Consider the following 19676-nt stretch of genomic DNA (forward strand, 5'->3'; position numbering starts at 1 on the left):
AACCACCATGCATTTATCTGCAAAAGTTTGCAATAAGGCAGTTAAAATGACTTGGTGAATTGTGTTGTATTTTAATTCTTAAAGAGGTTTAAAATTGCTGTCATTAATTTTTCTTATTTCTGCCAGCAGTCAAATCTGCAACTGATAAAGATTTTTATTAAATTTATTCTGTGTTTTTTTTTTTAAAGTGCTCCACTGATTGTGAGGGGTTTTTTTTCTTCCAAGAAGAAACAGATGCCAAATTACCTCACAGATGTTAAAGAAACAAGATGATATCCCAATTTTTTTTTTTTAAATAAGGGTTAGTTCTTCAGTGGTGCAAACTAAAGTGAGTTTAGACTAGAAAAATACATTAGCAAATATTCAGGGACTTATTTTCCCCCTCTATTTCTTGGCTTATGACAGCAAATCCAATAAATAGATTAAAATTAGGATTGTATGAAAGTTGCTAGCACGTGTGTAGAACTGTGGTTTGCTTAACCTGCAGGTAATGCAAGAAATTTCAAGGACCCATATGTCTTCTGTTGGCAGTGGGTGTTTTACAGTGAAGCTCATGAACACATTTTGGGATGATTTACAATGCAGCTTTAAGGGGCTTTGGGCTACAAATCTGTAAGTAGATCCCCCCACCCTCTGTACTACAGCATGTTTTCTCCAAGTGAGGTGTTTATCCCTGCATTGACATGACTTGCATAGGACATTGATTATTATAAAACAGCATATTCACATCATATTGCTTTGTGATTTTCTGGCTTTCTGTGGCAGAAGGTTATTCTTTCAGCAATGGTTATCAATCATTTGTGTGCATTTAGATTTTTCTTTTTCTTTCTTTTATCTGTCTTTTATTTTTTTTAACATTTGGATTATTCACTAAAAGGCAAATGCCTGCTCCGCAGCTGAAATGTATTATTAAAAAAAATGTAACATCCATTCTGATCACATTCTAATTCATGGGCTGTGATTGACTTGAAACAGCTTCCCCAGAGTGAAAGGGATGCCTCTGATTTCTTGATTCAAACTCTATCACTCATGATAGAACTACTTGTAAAAGAAGCCTGATGTTTAAACTGTGCTATTTCTACAAATGTTTTATGCATCACCTGGGGTATGCATTCTTTTCTGACTGCATAGATAGAAATAATGGTATGTGGACATCTTTCAAATGTGGGTGCTTAAAATGAGGTAAAACCATATTTCAGCATATAAGTGGCCTAATTTTCAGAGATGTTGAGCACCCACAGCTGTTTAATTATTCATACAAATTGTGTATTTTTTATTTATTAAATATGTATATTGTAGTAGCACCTGAAAGCCAGACCCAGGTCAGGACCCCATTGTGTTAGGTGCTGTACAAACATATGATAAATGTCAGTCTCAGAGCTTCCAACCTGAAAACATTAAAGCCCAGGGGCTCCGCTGGCATTACTCATCATAGTTTTTCTTGGTATTGGCTCTTATGTTCTAGGGACACTCCTGATGGGATCTTCTTAGGATTCAATTAGTGGGACAGATTATCATGAAGCATTAGAGCCCCTGGTAAAGGGGAATATCAGGAGAGTACCAACAAGGGGCCAGGCAATGATTATGGACAAATGCCTTTGTGCTGGGTCATTGTGCCTCTTTCTCAGAACAGCAGACACAGTAGTGCCACATGCACCAAACTGGTACCAGTGCAACAGTTGATGCTGTTCAGTTTCTGCGGTGTCCTTTTCATTGATATTGTGATGACCTCAGACGGCAGAGGCCTGGGTTGGAGAGACATGCTCATCTTCAGCCCTGAGACTAAGTGAGAGCAATTCAGGTCATACTGAGTGAGGCTCACGTTAGCAGCGAGATCTTTCTTGTGGTCCAGACTGTAGGTGGAACGCTGCAGCACCAGCAGCTGTTCTGCGTGTGTTGTTTCCCATCCAACCTGCCTAGTATTTTGATCCTGCTGCCGATGATGGTGTTTAGTGGGTAGTGATGCAGCTGAATTCCACTCTGTGGCCTTTTTGGCTAGTCTAAGTTCTGTCATACCCACCTGAAGTCCTTCCTGTTTCATACTGATCTTCTTAATGTGCAAGAACTGTGATTTTTCATTTGTTGTCTTGGGGATACTCATAGAGGCATGAGGATCATCTATCAGACTGTGGTGATATATGAGTGTGTGCCCATGGGGTTAGTTTTTGGGAGGAGACAGTACTGCAGCAGCAACAGCAGCCATCAAGATGGCACACTATGCATGTGCAGTTCTCAGTGCTCCTTCCTGTTGCCTGGGTTCATGGCCTCAGACAATGAGGCTAATGTGATGCATGTGGTCTGAGACAGTGAGTTTGCCCTTTAAAAAGCATATTTAATAAAACAACCAATAACCTCAGGAAATGGACCACTTCTGCTCTCCATTTCTTGTTGGAGAAGAAATATGCAAATATTTTTGCAAATATGAAATCTGATCAAAAATCACTTTTTTTAAAAAAACAAATACTGCCCTAGAAACCATCTCTAGAAAGAGCAGCAACTGCTTTTGAAAACCTCACACAACATTCTTGAGCCCATCAGCACCACAGTCTGGTAATGTGTTGCATGTGAAAATTGTCTTCTAGGAACAACTCTAAAGACATATATTTTGTAGGTGACCTGTGTTTATAAAGACATTTGTCAAGAAGCACTCTCCTATCTAGAGGTGTCTCTTTCTTTTACAAATGTATCTTTTGCATGTAAACAAACCTGCAATAAATATTAAAGAAAAAACAGCTTTTCAAAAAAACAAACAGGATGTTAGGAATCATTAAAAAGGGGATAGAGAATAAGACAGAGAATATATTATTGCCCTTATATAAATCGATGGTACACCCACATCTTGAATACTGCATACAAATGTGGTCTCCTCATCTCAAAAAAGATATACTGGCACTAGAAAGGGTTTAGAGAAGGGCAACTAAAATGATTAGTGGTTTGGAATGGGTCCCATATAAGGAGAGATTAAAGAGGCTAGGACTTTTCATCTTGGAAAAGAGGAGACTAAGGGGGGATATGATAGAGGTATATAAAATCATGAGTGATGTGGAGAAAGTAGATAAGGAAAAGTTATTTACTTATTCCCATAATACAAGAACTAGGGGTCACCAAATGAAATTAATAGGCAGCAGGTTTAAAACAATTAAAAGGAAGTTCTTCTTCACACAGCGCACAGTCAACTTGTGGAACTCCTTACCTGAGGAGGTTGTGAAGGCTAGGACTATAACAGCGTTTAAAAGAGAACCGGATAAATTCATGGTGGTTAAGTCCATTAATGGCTATTAGCCAGGATGGGTAAGGAATGGTGTCCCTAGCCTCTGTCTGTCAGAGGGTGGAGATGGATGGCAGGAGAGAGATCACTTGATCATTGCCTGTTAGGTTCACTCCCTCTGGGGCACCTGGCATTGACCACTGTCGGAAGACAGGATACTGGGCTAGATGGACCTTTGGTCTGACCCAGTACGGCCTTTCTTATGTTCTTATGTATACGCTGCTCTTCAATCATTTGCGATTCAACAGAAAACAAACTACTATTGCCTTTCTACTGTCTTTGATTTCTCTCCCAAATGATTGACATACAGTGTGCATTCATAACAGGCAAATCTTCAACTAGATCCTCAGCTGGTATAAATGCAGGTAGTTCCATTAACTGCTGCGGAGCTGTGCTGACGTGCACAAGCTCAGGATTTTGATCTTTGGCTTTGGGCTTGTTTAGATAAGCAGTAGCAACCAAAAGCTTGGATGCTTATGCAAGCTATCTGAAACCTCTAGCACCTACAAAATTTGGAAAGAAACCTTGCAAGATCACTTTTGTCTCAAGATGTCTGTTACTACCTATTCTGGACATGCTTGTGGCAATGACATGATGAGACTGGCTGTGTGATCCTGTAAGGAACCAATAATGCCCACATGGAGGCTTCGTGCACGGCTGGCGCCTGGGTATGTATGTGGAGGGAAGATCTGCCACTGCCAGGTGCTACTTGCCCTCCTGCATGGATGGGCAGGAATGGGCAGAGCTTTAGCTCCATCCTCTCCAGGGAAGCAGCCTGTGCATTGAAGCTGGTGCAGAGGGGGAACTCATCTGTGCCAGTGAAAAGGCTCGTGGAAAATACTTCCCTCCCATGAAGCAAAGACTAACCAGGAACCAGATTGTGACTGAGTCAAAACCTGCTTTCTGCCCTACTCATACGCTGCCCCTTAGTCAGGATGGACTGTAGCTTTGAAATCCAGCCCAGTATGAGGGTGGACTCTCTCATGGGGTGTGCATGAAATGAAAGAAAATATAGTCTTTCATGACACAATGGGAAAAATCATTAGAGTCGCATAACAAAGTGCTCCAAACCCAAGGCTAAGTTTGAATGCACAACCTTAATTGAGCCTACTAGTGCATGTTCATTATAAAATTATATTTAATTACATGATGGGGTGGGATGTAGAAACCCCACACTGGAGAATAAGGGATTAAGAAGTAGCTTTGGGCCCAGGCCGCCCCGCCCAGACACACCTCCAAAGCCTGCATAAACTGGAGTCAGAGCTTAAAAGGGGAACCAGAGTAGCTCAGAAGGAGACAAGCTTTGGAAGGGAACAGACCTGTGCCCTGAGCTCTGTGGAAATAACAGCCCAGGAGCTCTTGTTGCCTGAGACCTGACCTGCACAAGCCTGCAAAGGAGAAACTGGAGACTGTTTGGGAAGGTCAGATACTGTATTTTCATTCAGTTCTTTAATTTACCCTATGGGAAACAAAGGGGAACCCAGGTAGGAAGTGATCCAGGGACCAATGGTGGTCAGATACATTATACAGCTTGGGTTGCTAAATAGCTGTTTTCCTGGATCAGTCCAGTGGGGAGGAGAGGCCCAGGCTCCCTTACCAATCCCTCAAGGTGGGATAACAATGAGTCTATTCCTTGGCAGGGAATCCAGCTGAGGATAACCCTGAATACTAGTCCTGGAGCTAAGGAGAAAGTCCTGAAGCCCTCACGGGCACCACCAGGCTTCTCTGTAGTTGGTCTTTTCTTTCTGTATATCCTGAAAGGGGTGGGCTAGAACATGTGACCCAACCAGAGCGCTGAGCCACAAAAGAAAGGGACCGACCCCACAGGACAGAGTGTAGAAGAAAGGAGGCTCACTGGCCAGACCCCTGACTGACCACTAGGCAACACTGCCGGTGTGAGGTCATTTTTCACACATGATCACATACTAACACAAACTTTCTGCAACCTTTGCTTTGCAATTACAGCATCTTGGAGTAGTGTGTACTGTACTTTTATCCAAGGTAACAAGTTAATTTGCTTGGACCAGAAACCTCTATAAATAACAATTGTAACTAAGCTACCACCCTATCATCTAACATTTATCTTGTTCAGCAGAACAGTCCAATAAGCCAGAAGGACTCAAGAATTTCCTTAATTTTTTAAAGCATGCACAGTACCGTATTTCTTTTTTTTAATGGGCAGCATTTGGAAAAGGAGTAAAGAATTAAGGGAGGGAAACTACAAAGATTAGCAGAGATTGTCATGGATTTTAAGACCCCTGTAATGATCTAATCTGAGCTCCTGCATAACACATGCCATAGAATTGTGCCCAGTAATTCCTGCATTGAGCCCAATAACTTCTGGCTGACCTAGAGCATACTTTTAAGAAAACCACCTAATCTTGATTTAAAGATTTCCAGTGGCAGAGAATGCAGCACATCCCTAGGTAACTTGTTCTAATGGTTAATTACCCTCCTAGTTAAAAAATTTGCACTTTCTTTCCAGTTTGACTTTATCTAATTTCAACTTCCAACCATTTGGTTTTGATCTGCCTTTGTTGGCCAGATTAAAGAGCCTGCTACCATCAGAAATCTTCTCACCATGTAAGAATTTACAGACTGTGATCAAGTCACTTTAACCTTTTTTTCTGATACTGTTCTTGGAGCATTAAAAAGGTAGGGGGGAAAGGAAGAATTAAGGTCAAATTCTGTAACTAGATGTGCTTGGACAGCTCCCACTGAAGGAAATGGGTGCTACTGCTGTGTACAACAGAGGATGGAATGTGGCCATTAATTATTTGTAGAGTATGGTTTCGGGGAAGTACTGTGAACATCAAATGAACCGCATGCTGTCTTTGTTCATCCCGGCTAAGTAGGTATCCTGTGCCCTCTGCTGGCATAGTAATACTGCTGGCTGAATCAGACGCAGAGCAGCAGCTGCAGTCATTCCAGCCAAAGGGAAGAGGCAAACGGCTTTGATTTTAAAGCTAAAGGAGTAGCAGTGGGATTAATACCATCCACCCTCTCTCTCATATCCCCAGACCTCATCTTTTCAGCACTGCACTTTTGAGCCCTTTAAAGCTATATTTTGTGTTTCTCTTTCTTGATGATTATTTTAGGTCAGAGATGACTTGCTTTTTCGAAATGACACCACAGTGAGCAATCTGCCTTTTTATGTTATTGATTAAAAAGTAATGCTTGGTTAGTAAGCATCTCAGGAAAGCTGTAACACTTTTAAGTTACTGCTGTAAACATTCATCTAATACATTTAAATTAAAGGAGGAAGTCACTACTGGGACTGGAACACATGTATCCCGTTACCCCAGCCTGGCTGTCTTTAAGAGCACTTTTAATGGCTTGTGGCAGCAGAGATTCTGTTCTGCTTTACTTGAACATTAGATAGAATTAACCTAGTTTTCTAACTGTCCCATGTCCCTTTCTCATAGCAATCAGCTTCCTTCATGAGTCTGCTGCCATTACAGACTTCAGACTCAGAAGAGCTTACTGCATTTTTTTTAAAAGGATCAGACTGATTCAAGGCGAGGGTGTTCAGTGCAGGCATGAAATTTGCTGTCTATTCTTTGCCTATTCATGGCTAATGGCACAGTCAGTCCAGGTTCCCAGTTCAAACTGTTCACAGCCAAGCCTGCACAAGTGAGATTCAGTCCACTTAAGTAAATGCCTCAAGTGTACTTGCCACTCCTACTAGTCAGGTGAGTTTGTGAGAAGACAACATTGCATTTGTAATAATAATCATTAATGAAAATGGGGGCTGAGTTGCCATAATGATGATCTCAGTATAAGTACCTGAACAGAACAGAATGCTGGGTAAGCTTTTGATGTGCAAGTCAGATTAGGATGCTCACCTCAGTGTCTTTGATAAGCCCCTCTCTCCATATCTCCTCTATCACCTGGTGATTGGCCCTACTTCTCCTGAAGGGGGCCAACTCCACCTGTGCCAGAATAAACTGCCTCCCAGACTGAGGGGGACGGGGTTAATGGGGTCAAGCTGTTGATAGCCTGATGAACAGCTGGGCCTCCTAAAAAGGGCAGAGAGAACTCAGAGAAGAGCGACAGGGACCAGGTTAGCCCATGTGGAAGGACTGACAGAGATACGGTCCACAAGGAACTCCAGTCAGTGACCGACTGTGAGAGGAACTCCAGGGAAAGCAGCCCAGGAGTCAGCACTCTATAACAGAGCAGGAAAGGACACAAAGGTATCCGAGGAGGAGCAGAAGAATCACTTGTCTGTTTGGATTTTTGTCATCCTTGAGAGGGTTAAATTTGTTTAGGGACTTGGCCAGAGAGCTGAGCCATATCATCAACACTGACCCATGTGGACAAGGCAGAGGGGACCACCTCAGGGCATGAAACCTGCAGTACTATGTTCAACCAGAAGGGGGTGCAATGGGATGGTCACACCTGTGACCCCCCCCCCCTCACTCCAGCAAGCCAAACTAAGTCCTTCTCCCTCTCCCCTGTTCTTCACCATTTATCTGATTCTCAGCTGGCCCCTCGAATTGTCATCACGTGATCTGAGGCTTCACAGGAGAAACCCAACAATTCCTCTTCTCTGAAGATCCCATCAGGCTAGAAGAGATGTCCAGACCTCCTGAGCTCCCAAGACAGGCATTAACAAAAGCTCAGGTGTCTTTTATATGATGTATGTGAGAGAGAGAGGGATGAGAAATCTGTCTAGAGTTTTCCAACTTAAAACAAGGCTCTAGCCCACTTTGAAGAGTAGCCAAAAGTTCAAATGCCTGATCAACCTGTTACATGTGTAACTCCTATTGAAATGAATGGGAATGGAGCATACACAAATGGTGGGATAATCTGGCCCTAGGCTGATTGTCTTTCTCTTCTCCTGAAATTTGAAATCAAAGGGTTGTTTGTTTGAGCCTCTCATGTCTCTACCCTTTCCCTACCCCTTACCTGTTCTTCTCTCTTTACCCACTACATCTGTACTTACCTTTCTTCACTGCCATTTCTTACCACCCCACCCTGTGCCCCATTTTTATATCTATGACCTTTGTGTACACTAGGAACCGGTGGCATTCTTTGATGTAAATTGAGGCACAAAAACACACAGTAATCATCAAGGCTGCCTTTACCAAAATTGTTTTCAATGAAAACTGGCTTTTCAAAAGATACTAACATTTTTGCCTAAATCTTTGTATCATTCAAAATATTCTGTTTTATGTTTCTTTGTGAATTTGGGGGGGGGGGGTTGGTCAAAAGGTTTCATTTCAATTAGAAATTTTGATTCAGTTTGAAACAAAAAATTGTTAATTTGGTTTGCATGGAAACAAACAAATCAGTTTTCATATTTTGGTTTTCTGTACCTCTTCTGGAGCCAAAAAAGTGAAGGGAAAAACATGAAAAATATATTCCATTTTTAATTTGATTCAAATTGAAACGATTTTTCATTTTGAATCAAATGACATTTTTTTTCACTTTTTGTTTGGACAAAAAGTTCCATGAAAACTGTCAAACAAAATCAAAATGATTTCCTATGGGGTTTTTTTGTGTGTGAAAATTAATTGCCATTTATTTGAACAGCTCTACTAACAGGTGGAAGGACACTGAAAATCAGTCTATTATCCCATTACAGAGGCAGCAAGGTAAGATAATTTCTTTGGCTAGCCCGTCAGTTGAAAGTGCTCTTCAGGACTGGCTGTGGGTTTTGTGGAAAAGAAGACATCTGGGGGATTAATTCAGCTCCCTACCTACTTGTGATCAGCCTGAGCTCCGGGACCCTTCCACTTCACAGGGTCCTAGAGCACGGGCCCCAGCCCAAGCCAGAACATCTGTGCTGCAATCAAACAGCCCATTAGCCCAAGCCTTGCGAGGCTGAGTCAGCTGGCACGGGCCAGCTGTGGTTTTGAATTGCAGTGTAGACATACCATTAGGCAACATAGGTCTAAGACCTCCATTGGCACTCCCCTAGTCTTATGTCATTACATTGAAAATCCTACTATGATTCCAAGCTTTCCAAACTCACTCTCCCTGAAGTTGGGATTCATGTAGCACACTTCAACAGAGCAAGTTTGGATGGCTCCTTCCCCCCCCCCCTGAACTTTTTCCTACCTTACGTAGCCACAACACTTGGGAGACTTTCTGTTGAAAGTCTGCTTTTGCTCTTCAGCCAACCAATTGACAGTGATGAGGGACCAGATGCCACTGATGAAGAGATCCAGAAAAATATGGGGCTGATACAGAGGAAAAGCAGCTACCAGCTGAAACCTCAAGGGGAATTCCAAAGAGCTGCTGTAAATGCTACATATATCTGGAGCCAAAAGAAACAAAGTATAAAATATTCCTTTTTCTAGAAGGTAAAAAGGGATCCTACTGCAAATGATAGCCTCCTCAGTGAGGCTATGGAGGCACAAAGAAACTGACAGGCATGGCCTCCACCTGTGTCCTTGGTTTCTCACAGTAACAAAGTTTGGCTCATCTACCAAACCTGTTTTAAAGGAGGTTTGCTACAAATTCTCTCTCTCTTTCTCTCTCTCTCTCAAGAAGTCATGATGATTGCTTATGAATCTGGCTGTTGCTGATTAGTTAGCAAATATTTCTCTTAAAAAAACACACCAAGTGCCAGGTTTCTACAGCTGTACAAATGCCACTGCTGATCTAACTACAGAAACTGCCATATGCCAGTTAGGATGGGTTTAGGAGAGAATCTGCAGGAAAACATTCCACTGCTCAAGTGAGAAAGATGAACTTCTTTACCTCCAAAGAGGTTCTGGCATAATCTCTTCACTAGAATGCAAGAAAAAATGGACAGCTACTAGGATGCTTGTGCAGTCCTGCTAACTAGAATTAGATGCTTAACTATGCTGATTCGTGCTCATATGCACATGTATTATCCCATCACTAGTTGCAAGGGACTTTACCAAGGACTTTCCACTGAACTGAGTAGGGATCATATGTGGTTAGATCCTGCTCAAGGGATTTTCTGTGGTTGCCAGGTATTTGGTGCGGAGGGAGAAAATGGCAGCTCCTGCCCGTCACATCCTTTTCAAAATATATATTATTTCCTTATCAGATTATAAGAAATCCAGAAAATAAATCCCACGTGTGTTTTAAAATATAGATAATAAAACAAAATGTTCTGAATATCAGTAAAATTAAATGATCAGTAACAGGAAAAATTATCCCTCTCTTCCCCAAGCAAGCAAAAGGAAAGTAATGAATAAACCCACACTTAACTTGTCTGTTCCTTACATGGGCATTATAAAAACACCTTCCCCAAATCCTCCATCCCTCTGTGTGACCAAGGACAGCGTTTCCACTGCAGATCACAGCTGGGGAGTACTGGGGATGCTCTTTCCATGGGGATTTTCAGGCAGGACAAGGTAATGGTGTGAGTGTGAGCTACAGTCAGCACAGATTGACAGGTCCCAATCTTGTGTGGGAAGGCCACTGCAGTGCAGACCAGTTTAGAGGCTGTGCTTAGCTTGTGCAGGGGGCTCCACACCCTGCCTCCTAGCTGGAGTGAAGATTCATCCCCACTCATAACCTGCCTAGCTGGCTGCTGCATGCAAATCCCCTTTATTTGGATTTTGTGCAAGGGAGTCGTGTTTGGCACTAGATGCTGTTACTCCCCTGATTTCTGCCTGTGTAAATCATGCAAGACCTGGCAACCTCAAGAATATTAAGCCTATTATGAAGTTTATACTTCAGTTTTTCATAAGCCACTGAACTGGATAAAGAAACCAGCCATTCTTCCGTAGATGGCTGAGTTTCACTCTTCCAATTGCTTAATGTGATTCTTTTAGCAGATATCAAGGCATTATTCCAGACTATTCTTTATTCCTTAAAAATGGTGCTACTCAAAAATATCAGGTAATATCCTCAGGGCAAGAGTCATTTATATTCCGTTTCTTCTGAGATGGTTTCTTATTATAATTTTACTCTCAAAATCCTGGCTGTCATCACAGTTCCAAAACTATATGCATTCTATTCTTGATGTTAGTTTTACACCTTTAACATCTATTTAATGTCCAGGACAACAGATTTGTAGGGATGTCTTTCTCTATGTGCCTATTAATCTTCTCGCTGATTTTTCTTTTTCCTGATGATGTCCTCTGTTGCTTTTCTTTGTGCTAAAACATGAAGGCTTAATTCATTATTGATTGCAAAAAGTTTTAAATCAAGCTGAATAGCACATGCTGTAGAAATGTAATGCATTTAACTCCAATAAAATGTTTGGACATGGAGTTTATCTGAAAGATGCTATTAAAAATAAGTTGTAGGCATTTGTATTGCATTGCCACTATACATAATCCCATTCTCATAGCACTGCTTACAAAGAACAATGAGAAATAGCATGGGAATACCTATTTCAGCATTAATTGTTTTTTCCTCCATGTCTGGACCTCCAAAATAGGGTTACCATCCGTCCGTATTTCCCCGGACATGTCCGGCTTTTGCGTCTCTAAATAGCCGTCCGGGAGGAATTGGTAACAAGGTTAAAATGTCTGGGGTTTTTGCTCCCTCGCCTCCCTCCCTCCCTTCCATGCGGAGTGTGGCTGCTGATTGGGCGGCTTGGCCGATTGAGATGCTCCCATTGGCCTCCAGCAGCCAGAGCCCTCCCCTGCTCCCCCCTCTCTCTGTCTGCAGCCCTGTGTAACACACAAACTGACCCACCGGGCAGCGTGTTTTGCAAACAGGTGGAGCCAGAATGGTAAGGGAAGTCCGGGGAGGGGCAGTCAGGGAGCGGGGCAGTGTTGGATGGGTCCCCTGCCTCCACCTGCCACCCCCCCTCCGCGCATCCTCCCTTGTGCCCCCCCTTCCCTGCCTCTCCCTTGACTGCTTGTACTGCCAGAGCCAGCAGCAACTGCTGTCTGCTGCCCCCGGGTCCTAGTGGCTCCCATCCACTAATGGGAAAACAGGCTGCCCTTACCCTGCCCTTCCACCATAGCCCTGAGCCTCTCCAACGTCCCAAAACCCCTCAGCCCCAGCCCTCATCCCCCCGCACCCTAATCCTCTGCCCCAGCCCTGAGCCCCCTTCTGCATCATGAACCCCTCATCCTCAGACTCACAGCCCTCACCCTGCATCCCCTCCTATCCCCAAATCCCCACCCCCTTCCCACACACCCCCTCCTGCCCTCAAACTCCCTTCCAAAGCCTGCACCGCCTCCCACCCCCAAACTCTATCCCAGAACCTGCACCCCTCCTGCACCCTAATCCCCAGCCCAGGACCTGCACCCCAAACCTCCTCCCCCCCACCCAACTCCCCTCCCAGAGCCTTAGGCAGGTTGGGGGGTGGGGGGTTCTGGGCACCACCAAAATTTCTACAACCCTGCCACCCATGCGAGTGGATAAGGGTCAGGGCAGTCAGGGGACAGGTAGGGTCCTAGGGGGGGCAGTTAGGGTGGGGGGTTCTCAGCAGGGGGCAGTCAGGGGACAAGAAGCAGGGGGGGTTGGAGTTCTGAGGGGGGCAGTCAGGGGGTGGGAAGTGGCAGGGAGTGGATGGGGGTGGATCAGGGGCAGGGCTAGGGTAGGGCTTCCCCCCCCCCAGTGTCCTCTTTTTTTTTTGATTGTGGAAATATGGTAACCCTATCCAAAAGTCTGACACAACTGTACCTGTTCTGTGAATAAACTGTAGACTTGAATTTAGTGCACCTGAATGCACTGAGAATTCAATTTAAAACATTACATATGAGTTATTGTATGATTTATCTGAAGTGCTTTCATATCAATAAAGGCTTGAATTGACAGATCCTGGGCCCAAACCTGGAGTCTTGGTATGAGAAGTCCCATTGAAATCAGTGGGAGTATTTGCACGAGGAGGGGCTACTGCGTCTGGTGCCAATTGGACTACAGTATATACAACTACCTGTTCTTGAGATCTCTGACAATCACACTATTGTGCTTTTCTTTTAATGCTGCAAGTCTTTGAGATCTTTGTTCAGTGTGTGCTGTGTAATATGGAGGCTGCAAACAGAAAAGAGAAACCAGAGTTTACTTGATTCAGAGTAATGAAATTGTGCTTTTTAAAAAAAAAATCAATAAATAGGAAAGGAATAACATCTGTCTGATTATTTTCTCCCCAACAGCAGCAGAAAACAAGTGCAATCTCAAAAATTAGATGGGTTGCTCAGACTTGATGCTCTTGTTATTTTTCTTTAATCCGCTGTTATTAGAATGTGCTTTCTGTGGGAATTTGCCAGACCTTCCTCTGGTATTCCACAATGGCAAATCTGATTAAGACCAGTGTTTGTTACTTTTACAAACAACTACAGGTTCACGCCAAACATGTACTAAAGTATTTTGTGGTAATTGTCCCAAATTCTTTAACTTAGAAGAGAGATTCCTGCAGTGTTTGGGCTGTAGATAGATGGTGAAATCCTGGACCCATTGAAGTCGAAGGGTGTTTTGCCATTGGGATTTCACTCAGAATATTATAGCATGCTGTTGTATTACTGCAAGGGGGGGTTGTTTTGGTTTAAGTAAGGTGGGGGGGGGGGGGGGGGGGAGTGGTGGTGTTTCATGTTAATTTCCATAGTGCTCAGGGGGCAGCTCAGAATGCAGACCTGTTGTACTAGGCACTGTACAAACATAATGAGAGAGTCCCTGCTCCAACGAGTTAACAGTTTAAATAAGCAAGACAGAAAACTACTTGCTCTTCATCCATAAATCTCAAAGAAGGTCACCATGGGGAAACAGAGGCACAGAGCAGGAAAGTGACTTGTCCAGGGTCACCCAGCAGGTCAGTGGCTAAGCTGGGACTAGAACCCAAGTCACCTGAGTCCCATACCAGCAGGCCACACTGAAATGGATAGACTAGTCAAATAGAGTGAGCAATGTGATGGCTGCAAACATCATGTTAGTTATTTTGGGAGGGGTTATTTTGAAGATCCTTTCAGTGGGGTTATGTTAAGTTATGTCCTCCTGTGTGGTGGAATTAGCTATATCCACAAAAACGCTGCTCAGCTGCCTTCAAAACCTACAGGTGCCTAAAGTCACTCAGTGCCTAGCAGCTGAGCCCCCAGGTGCCAGAAAAGTGATTCCTTTGAATCCTAGCTATGGATTTAAAGCAGAGGTAGGTGCATCCCTGCAGCCTGGTCTTAATGAGAGGGTAGGGGCTTAAGCTCACCCCTCTCATCAGCATTTTCCCATGGGCTAGCTTAGATGGCTACCTGCCTACTGTGCTGGCTTCTGTGGATCCCTTAGACACGTATCACTCCTCATGCACTGGAGAGGGAGCTTAGGTGCCTAACTCACGCTTTGTGGATCTCATTGTTGTTCCAGTGATCTGCCAGGCACCTAAATGTTAGAAATTACAACAGTCCTTTTGTCGAGCCAGGCCCTTGCCTCTCTGTGCCCTAGTTCTGTCTTCGGTGCTACTGACCTCTTTGTAAAGCTTTGATATCGACTGCTGAAAAGTGCTATATAAAAACTAGGTGATGTTATCTTCTAGGGTGGAACATAGCAGCTGGTTAGCAGCTCGTAGTAATACTACATACTCAACAACGTATTAGAGTAGGAAATGAAGAACAATACGGTACCCAATTGCAATTGCGCTGATGTAACCCTTCTGCCAGTCAGAATTGGCAGCAACAAGGGCCGGGTTCAGTATCTAGGGATTCCTTTTCAACAATACAACACAAAACCAGCTTGAGCCCGCACCCAGTGACCTGGGACAATAACACACCACCCTCTGGGCACTTTTGAGAGGCAATACTTCCCCTCTCGCAAGCGCAGAGTCTGAGTGTAGCAAAACTTTTAATAAAAGGAGGGAAATAACTCAGCATTAATTTGGGGAAACACTTCAACTAGGTTCATAAACATAAACCATGAGCAAAAGACCCACCCCCAAGTAAGTTGGGCAGTGTCCTTTTCCTCTCAGGGTCTTAAGTCCAGCAACCCAAAAGTCCCTTTAACGTACCCATCCCTTCTCTGTACCCCACTCACAGCTGCTGTCCTTGGCCAGGGCAGCCCCAGAGTTCAGAGGTTCATCCAAAGAGTTCACCTCCCATCCTGTGAGGAGGCGGGGGGGTAAGGAGGGCCGATTGCCGCACCTCTGTGGGGCTCTGCTTCAGCCCTCTCCACTAGCCTCCCTGCTGGCCACTTGCCATGCCTCTCCACCATATCACAAAAAGTGCAATAGGATCTTTAATGATCCACGTTGGCCTGTATCTTATTTCTAGATCCCAGATGAAATGTAACAATGTGAGTACTGTGATAACCCCTGCACACAAGGGACGGAAGGAATGGGGTTGATATTGACTCACAGAGCTACCCATCTCTGCTGGACTTGGGGCAACCCACCCAAATTCTGACCTGGCTGACACTGCATAGTTTGAATTCTAACAGGTTCACATCACAAGATGGTACTGCTGCAGACTGCATTCCCTCTATCAGTGACCTCTCCGAGCATCCCATGAAAGCTTAAAGGTCAGGATGTTTCCACCTCAAATCCTGGCGCTTTCACTCTGACCATGACTGTGAATCGTTGAAATGCTGACTCTTGAAACTGAGGTTAAAGAAAACGATAAGCCTGTTAAACAAATGAATCACAGTGGGAGCGACGTGGCCCACAGAATTTGTAACACGCAATCAGGGCCATTTGTTCAAGGTTCAATGGATTGTATCTGGCCCAGGTCAGTAGTAAATGAAAGCTGTTACCTTAAGGCTGTGTGGGTAGCTTCTGTGAAACAAACTGGTGGTCCCACAACTGCACTGCTGTAAACATTCATAGCTGAGGTCGCACTGAGTAGGAAGACTTAGCTACCCTCTCACCCTACCAGGTCATTGTTAAAGCACCTCGATTATGTGGTGAAGCTTGCACTGCTTATACCGTATCCAGTCTGCAGCTAAAGAGGGAGCTTCCCTCTCCAGGGTCATAGACCCAGCACCTTTCACAAGCACTTAACCCACTTCTGGAAAAAAAAGTTAAATCATTTCAGATTTCACCCCTTCCTGGTTTTTATTCCATCTCTCAAACTGGGTTTCTGTCCCATATTTGCTAGGTTGAGAGTGTTGGGTGCGTGCAAGTCCAAATGGAGCACAAACTCAGAGATAAGTTAGCATCCAAAACAGATGTTACGAAGACGTGCTCCCCCTGAATCCTATCCTCACTGGGAGCATGTGATACCATTGCTCTGGGATCTGCACTGGCTGCCCATTGTTCTCTGTGGTTATGTCTTCACTGCAGCTGGGAGCATGCTTTTCAGACAGGGTAGCCAGCCAGATGCTGCTAAAAACAGCCATATAGCCAGGGGTAGGACGGGTGGCAGGCAGGGCTCTCTGCCTGAATACAAACCCACCCTGATGCCCTGGGTAAATTCTTGGGTAGCTAGTCCAAGCCACCCTTCATGCTACTTCAGCTCCACCGCTATTTTTTAGCACACTAACTCGTGTTTGTCTACCCCTGCTGGGAAGCAAGCTCCCAGCTGCAATGTAGTCATACCCTGTATGGAGTTCAATGCCCTGGTCATGACCTATAAATTCCTAAATGGCCTGGGCATGGCCTACCTAAGGCACCGCCTCTCTCTCTGTGCCATATTGCCACAGCTGCAGTCAACTGAGGCACCTGAGCTGGGTTCTCCTCATGATAGAAGACTGAAGGCAACTGACAGGGTGTTCTCGGAGAAGGCTCTGAGATTCTGCAACTTGGTCCCCACACTTGGTGACCTTCTGCAAAAGACATCTGTTTGATGGGGTTTCTGGAGATGGCTGAGGACGTACGTCCCATAATCATGAAGGGGTGGAAAGGAGTTCTCTAGGTGTCTGGCTGGCTGACTTCCTGTGAAGTGACTAATATGGTTGGGATATTATTGTTATTAATCACAGGCTGCCTAGGTTTCTTTTTTGTATTTTTAAATCTAAATAAATATAGTTAAACTGATGGGTTAGATCTGATAGCAAACAAAATCTGATTTTACAAAAACCCCAACAGTTTAGGAAAGTTGGGAAACACACGTGCCACCAATCTATTATTATTTATGATTTGTATTCTTGTCATGCCTAGGAGCCCTACTCACGGCTCCTGACCCCACTGTGCTAGGTACTGCACAAATACAGAACACAAAGATGGTCCCCCAAAGAGCTCTAAGACAAGAGACAATAGACAGATATAGATACATGGGGGAGTTCAAGTAAACAATGAGTTACGATGTCCATCATTGTAAATTCTTTTTTAAGATTGCTTTAATAGACTCAATTGTTAGTTTGGTTGCTGATCATCAAAGTTTCCATTGTCACTGACAGCATCATGAGAACACTGGCTACATTCAAACCTATTATAATTTTATGTTCTTATTTATTGCCCATTTGTTTCTGCCCACAATGCGCGAGGTGCTGCACAAACATGGAGAAGGCACAGTCCCTTCTCCAATCAGCTGAGGTTCTAAAAACAATGGACAGTGACCGACATCTTCAATGCATCAGGCACAAAGGGACAGATGCTCTGCTTTGGTAGTGGACTGAGCTGATAGCCATAAGCCCTCTTTGTTGTCCTGGAGTTGGCAGAGGAGTGATGGCTTAAGCTAGACAATCCAGAGGCAATTTTAATTTATTCCCAGATGTCTAACACTACAAGGGACCGTTCTAGCACCCGGGAATGGCCAAAGTGCAAAGGTATCCTGCCTACATCCCTGTATGTGTGGATTACAAGGGGGCTGACACAGAACCACTGTTCAAGCTCTTCCCCACTACAGGTATCAGAGGGGTAGCCGTGTTAGTCTGGATCTGTAAAAAGCGACAAAGAGTCCTGTGGCACTTTATAGACTAACAGACGTATTGGAGCATAAGCTTTCGTGGGTGAATACCCATTTCGTCAGACGAAGTGGGTATTCACCCACGAAAGCTTATGCTCCAATATGTCTGTTAGTCTATAAGGTGCCACAGGACTCTTCCCCACTACAGGAATATTCAGATAACTGGTTAAGCTGGTTTTCCAGGTCCTTTGCACCACAGGGCTAAAAAATGCCCCCAACTCTGTTCTCTTTATTATCAGAACCATATGTTCTTCTTGCGATGCTCTAGCCAAAAAGGGTATATAAACAGGGGACTATAGGGTAGGCAGGTTATACTACTTCTGAATTTCGCACTGGTGTGACAACTACTGGAATACTGTGCCCAGTTCTGTTGTCCACTATTCAAAAAGGATGTTAATAATCCAGAGAGGCTTCAGAGAAGAGGCATGGAAAGTATTACAAGATTGGAAAATATGCTTTACAGTCAAGGCATTCAATCGATTTAACTTAACAAAGCAAAGGTTATGTGGTGACTCGATGACTGTATGTAAGTACCTACAACGGGAGCAAATATTTGAAAATGGGCTCTTCAGTCTAGCAGACAGTAGTATAATGAGATCTAATGAAGATCGACAAATTCAAATTGGAAGTAAGTTGCCCATTTTTAACTGTGAGGGTAATTAGCAATTCGAACAACTTTTAACATCAAGGGCAGATGTCTTTCTAAAGGATATGCTCTAGTTCAAACAGGAAATGAACAGGGAAGTTCTATGGTCTGTGATATGCAGGACGTCAGACTAGATAATCACAGTGGTCCCTTCTGGCATTTGAATCTCTGAAATTAATGGAGTTAATATAATAATTGTGAGAGAAAACTCAGTCCTGCAATTGGTATTCTCTGTCACTAGAGCACATGGTACAGAGGAGACTCTAGTGTTATTTACTTAGCATGTCCAGGGCAGTCACAGAACAAATGATGTGTGTTTTGTCTTTAGACACTAACGGTCCCCTAGTCCCATTCCCATTCCCATTCTCCAATCATAATCAATGGTAGTTTTGGGAACAGGCTTGCTGTGTGGCTGGGTGCAGATATGACAGCGAATCTTTCCTGCATCAGTCTCATTGGATGTAAAAACTTTTACTCCTGGGAGGAATTCTGCAACACTGCACAATGCAGAATTTGTGCAAAATGAATGTTCTGCACAGAATATTTTTTTCTGCAGAACTGGCACTGCAGAGTTGCTTGCCACCATTAGGGGCCTCTGGACTTGGTAGAGCCTGGCTCCCCAACTCACAGTGCGGTGGGAAGCACGAGTGGGCTGCCATTACCGGGTTTGTTGGCCCAGCTTGGTCACATTAGGGTTACCATACGTCTGTTTTTTCCCGGACATGTCCGGCTTTTCAGCAATCAAACCCCCATCCGGGGGGAATTGCCAAAAAGCCGAACATGTCCGGGAAAATGCCAGCCGGGCACTTCCCCTCCCACGGCAGCTCTGCTCCTCCCCTGACTCTTCGGCTCTGTTTAAGAGCCGAGCGCTACGGGCTTTGGGCAGGCCCATGCCTCCGGACCCTGCGCCGCCAGAGCCCGGGAGGGGAAGTGCCCGGCCGGCGGCTGGGGTCCAGAGGCATAGGGGCTGCCCGAAGCCCAAGTGCTACCGGCTTCACGGTTTGCCGGGCAGCCTCCAGACCCTGCGCCCCCGGCTGGGCGCTTCCCCTCCCGG

The 19676-nt window shown here is 44.4% G+C and overlaps 1 long non-coding RNA gene across 1 annotated transcript in view; it reads left to right on the plus strand.

Moving 5' to 3' along the window:
* Positions 1-501: 501 nt before the first annotated feature.
* LOC117871852 overlaps positions 502-19676 on the plus strand; it is a 24503-nt gene continuing 5328 nt past the window's right edge. The window contains exon 1 of the long non-coding RNA XR_004644345.1: positions 502-612. This is a non-coding gene — a long non-coding RNA (uncharacterized LOC117871852). The remainder of the gene's footprint in view (positions 613-19676) is intronic.

This window comes from Trachemys scripta, chromosome 1 (assembly GCF_013100865.1).
Source record: "Trachemys scripta elegans isolate TJP31775 chromosome 1, CAS_Tse_1.0, whole genome shotgun sequence".
In the NCBI taxonomy this organism is placed as follows: Eukaryota; Metazoa; Chordata; order Testudines; family Emydidae; genus Trachemys; species Trachemys scripta.